This window comes from Ammospiza nelsoni, chromosome 3, assembly GCF_027579445.1.
Source record: "Ammospiza nelsoni isolate bAmmNel1 chromosome 3, bAmmNel1.pri, whole genome shotgun sequence".
In the NCBI taxonomy this organism is placed as follows: domain Eukaryota; kingdom Metazoa; phylum Chordata; class Aves; order Passeriformes; family Passerellidae; genus Ammospiza; species Ammospiza nelsoni.
Genome location: NC_080635.1, coordinates 57,584,296 through 57,589,109, shown reverse-complemented (window position 1 = coordinate 57,589,109; position 4,814 = coordinate 57,584,296). Strand labels below are relative to the sequence as shown.

At 45.1% G+C, this 4,814-nt stretch overlaps 1 long non-coding RNA gene across 1 annotated transcript; it reads left to right on the top strand.

Annotated features, from left to right (window-relative positions):
• Positions 1-758: 758 nt before the first annotated feature.
• Positions 759-2,667, top strand: LOC132071207 (uncharacterized). Its single transcript, XR_009418080.1, has 3 exons — positions 759-827; positions 2,067-2,253; positions 2,374-2,667. It is a non-coding gene; the product is annotated as an uncharacterized LOC132071207 (long non-coding RNA).
• Positions 2,668-4,814: the final 2,147 nt, after the last annotated feature.

Sequence of the window (4,814 nt, the reverse complement as noted above, 5' to 3'; positions counted from 1 at the left end):
AGGACTTGTCACCTGAAGGCCTCCTTTAGATGGATGCCCCCAGAGTGGCCCAGTGTTGCCTGGCTGATCTCACAGGGGCAGCTCAGGGGGCAGAATTGCCCCCACCTGGAGCTGCCCAATGGGGCTGGAAGGCACTACCAAAAAGGGGCAGCTGTGCCCATGCCCCAGGCACGGAGGATGCTCTGTTCAATGTGACACTACCACGCTGTGAGGGGTGCAGCTCTCTTGCTGTTGCTTCAGAAGAACGTTTTTTCAATGCATGGTGGCTCTGCATACTTGAAGCACCGGTCTGGAAACACAGCACAGGCCAAAGCTCTTCTGGGATATTTGTGTCTTTCAGGGTGTTCTATCATTAAGCTTTGCATTGGTGAAGTTTCTCTCTCTACTTCAGGGACATGGCACTTTTATTTGAGACATGTGGCACGGGACTGTGGATTATGGACTGTTGGCATTCAGGTACCACAAAGGGAGAAGGAACTCAGCCTGTCACAGGAAAAACTAGTAGTGGTTTGAGCACAGTGCAGCTTCCAGAGTCACCTCTGAGTCACAGAGACCTGCATTTTCGACCCCTTCTGTGGGGGGATAGAATATAAGAAAATAAAGATAGTGCAGACAGTAATCTTACCCCTAAGGAGCTGCAGCTGGGCCAATTATCAAAGATTAGGAACAGGCCTGACTTTAGCAGGCCACAGCTGTAACCAGTGAGAAGAAGAGTGCTATAAAAGAGTGGGGTGGTGGGTAAAGAAGGGAGCTGGAGTCAGTTGGCTGCTTTGTGAAGAAGATGACTCAGTGCTTGGAGGAGTAGCCCATGAGAAAACACCAAGGAGGTATGAAACTTTTGCTATAAGGAGACAATAGCATGGGACCCCTGCAATAAGATGACAACACCCTTCTGTTCAGAATTGTAAGAATCCTGGAGTCCAAGTGGCATTTTCAAAAGGTCTTTTCCAACTGCATGTGCCTCCCTGTCCTCTCCAGCATGATTGTTTTGTCTTCACTCAGTTTCCCTTTCCCTAATCATATTTCCTCCCTTTTCATTAACTTTTCCCTCCTTATCCTCAAATAGCACCTCACCATTTCTTTGTTCTTGTGGTCACTGTACTCCTTCCTTTTCTTTCCCACATTTCTTAACAATTAATTATTCCAGGGATAAAAAGTGGAAAGAGGTTACTGGGCTTTTCTTCTCATTATCAATAATTCCAACACTTCTCTACTATTTCTCACCCTCTTCCTGTCATCACCAATTCATCCAACTTCTCTGCGTGTCCCATCCTGACACTGTGATACTCTGTGCTGTGATACTCTTGGATGACCTCCCTTGGAGGGCACAACTTGGAAGTCATCACCTGTCCCTCACATCATTACCTTTCAACCACAGCCTTGCCAACTCTCACCTCTCCTACTGGTGCCCATCTGATTACCTGACATCTTTCTTTCATTGATTTGCCCTGCAGCTATGGTGTGTATTTCACACAGAAAATTAATCCGCTGGAATGGCTCTCACCTTTGCCATGGACTACCCCTCACTGCTCTGCTTTAGCACTGCCCTCTGTGTTTGACTGGTCAATACCAGATTCCTCTAAGTCCCTTCCCCCCTTTTCCTGCATATTATCTTTCCCTTATGCTGACCTCTGGATGACTGTTTCTATGTCTCACCTTTCTTACCTTCCACAGCCTCCCTAAAATCTGTCATTTCTTCTCACATCCTTCCACAGTCCTTTTCCTTTCCAGTTTTGTCCTCTCTTGCACTGACTCCCTTCAGAGCATTATTCCAAATAATTTTCTTAACTCTATTTTTGTCCTCTTGCTTCCTAGCACTCACTGGCTATACCTCACCAAGGCTTCTCTTTTTACTTTTCAAACCTTCCCTAGGTGACCATTCTCAGCCTCTGTCATCCTTCAGCCTTTGATGTTGCCTTTCTCCTGTGTAGATTTTCTGCAAGTGACAAATTGCTCTGAAGGGTTGATTTCTGCTTAAGCCTCATCTCTTTAACAAGGTACCCAATTCTCTCATTTCTGACCCTTAGAAGAATAGTTTCTCTTCCTTCTATCCTTCTTTCTTCCAGCCCCAGCTTGGAAAAGAGTACCACGATGTGTCTACCATGGAAAACTCAAGAAAAATCCAGTGGAACTCATGAGAATTGTGGAGTGAAACTGCCTTAATGGAATCAACCAGGTCATCTTCACTTCAAACAAGAACACCTGTGCAGACAGATGAAATTTAACTAATTCCCTTCACACTTATACTTCCAGGTAATCTAGATTACCTCCACAGGCCTTTGAAAACCCCTACTACACCATGGTCATTTCCCAGTAGCCTCTGGTGCCTTGCTCTTGTATGTCTTTCCTTTTTCTGCCTGTACTTCTTGGCAGGGTTAATCTATTTTCTCCTGCTGTATGAAGCCTGGAAGAACCAGACCACCCCTGTTGGACTCTGGCAGCAGCAGAACAAACAAGGTCTACAGCAGGTCTGCCTCAGAGTAAGGGCTGCAGCACTCCATCCAAGCCACCCTGCAAGGGGAACAGCCATCAGTTTTCTGGGAGATGAGGCTGTCTGAGCAAATCTGCTGCTGCAAGTCAGATGCAGAATTCAGTATTTCCTCATACTTGGAATATATGGCACAGTGATTATGAAAATAAATAGCAATTAACTCATTTTCTAAAGAAGTGGGTACAAAGATAATTTTGATGCAAATTCTTTTCAGAAACCAATTTCCCCCATGAGACTGCTGGCATTTAAATGCATTTTAAGAGCTAAGAAAAACACTAAATTTATTCTTTGTTGCCAGACAGGAACACTCTGTTTCAGATTTGTCTCAAAAACTTCCTGACCAATTGGGTTGGCCTTGTTAACCTCACTCTTAGCTGTGGTTAGCTTCTGATAGGTGCCAATAGTGTTTTGAGCCTATTGATTGTTTTTCAGGATGGGAAAGAGATTGATGTTTTGAATACACAGCAGAGCTTATCTTTATGTTCAAAAAGGACATGTAATTGAAATAGAGATAAGTCTATTATTTTGAAATAGGCAGAAAATTATTTTTCATTTTTTTCATGAGGACATCAAACCACTCATTCCAGTTCAATAGGTCAAAATTTTTGCCAACCCTCATGGGTTTTCCTATCTTGAGGAAATGATTTTGTACCATTCATTGGAATGGTGTAAAATTGAAGGAATTGAATCTTCACTAATCAGCGTTGTCAGCACCTAGATGGCTAACCAAGGGAATCTGTTACATTCAACACTGAAGTGATTTCCAATGGGTCCGTTACAGCTTCTCAGTTGAGGTGGTGGGAGATTAGCCTTAGGACTAACAGGGTCTGGGAAAACTGCCTGCTAGAATTGTTCCAAGCCTCTAAAAGGGCAATGGAACATGAAGGCATCATCTCTAGTTCAATGAGTCCATCAGGTGGAAATTGCTGCTGATCAGAAAAGTACTGTAGGGAACAACTGCTGTACATTTGCTCTATTCTTCTCCTCTTCCCTAGGCATCAGCCTTTAGCCATTCCCAAAGACAGGACATTGACAAAACAGGATCTAGGTGAAACTTTTGTTTCACCCAAAAAAGATATTTCTGGTGCTGTAACATGTGTTGCCACTACAGAGAGCAGCTACTAAGGTCAAAGTTTCAGAAGAAAGCTCATATAAGGGAAACGGTCAAAACCTCATCCCATCCACATTGTCTAGGAAAAGGATCTACAAAAATTTCCACCAAATAACTGGACCCCAACTGCATCTTTCTAACCCAGAAAGAGCATGAACAAGGGCTGCTCTGAGGCAAACACTCCCTGCATCATGCAGAGAAGGCAGTTATCCTTCCTCCCAAATGAGAGCTGAGGAAAGCTAAGGGAGGTGCTGTGCTTTTAGTCAATAACTGCTCAGTATGAAGTCTTAATCCTGAGTACATCCATAAAGCAACTAGACAAATCTATCCAGCTTCCAGTTATCTACTGAACGTGACCTAGCATGATCCAGACTGGACTTGTGTATATAAGTAGAAAGCCACAAGAATGCTCTTTCCATGCAGCCCATTGGTGTGCAGCATCCTGGTAACACATGTCACTGCAGACACCCTGCTGCTCTGTCACAGCCTCACAGAGAATTGATTCAGGTTCAACATCTGAGACACTTCTCCCTGAGGCACTGTGGGGTTTGGGTTCCTGCTGTCCAAAAGGCTTCCTGTTACTGCAGTGCAGGGATTGCAGCTGACAAGTCAACTCCATGTCAAGGCAGCAGTGGTTTGGGTGCCAGAGAGAGTCTTGCCCGGGAGCTTGCATGAGCCCGAGATGGCCAAGAGGTGTGTGGGGCCCAGCATGGCAAACCCCCACATGGGAATCAGGCTGAGCAGCTTCTGGCCCATGGGGAGACAAGTCAAGGCCAGGTTGGACAGGGCTTTGAGCAGCCTGGTCTAGTGGAAGGTGTCCCTGTCTATGACACAGGAGCTGGACCTGGGTGATCTCTAAGGACCCTTCCAACCCAAACTGTTCTATCATTCTGTAGCAGCAGTGCCTGCTGGGACTGGGGCAGAAACACGAGGAAACATTCCTCTCTCTCCCAGTTGTTAGTTTCCCAGTAATCCAACAAAAACATCACTAGCATCTGCAGGGACACAATCATCCTCGTTTTTTGTACAATGATGCTGTTCTTTGATGTGTCTTAGGTGATGATATTTTGGCTTAATTACATTGTGCTGGTACCAGACAGTCTGGGACCACTAAGATTCCTGAGTGTGAGGTGCTATGGCCTGAGGAGCTGTCATGCTGATCCAGGATTTCCTCTGCAAAACAGGGAGGAGATAATACATATTCCAAACTCT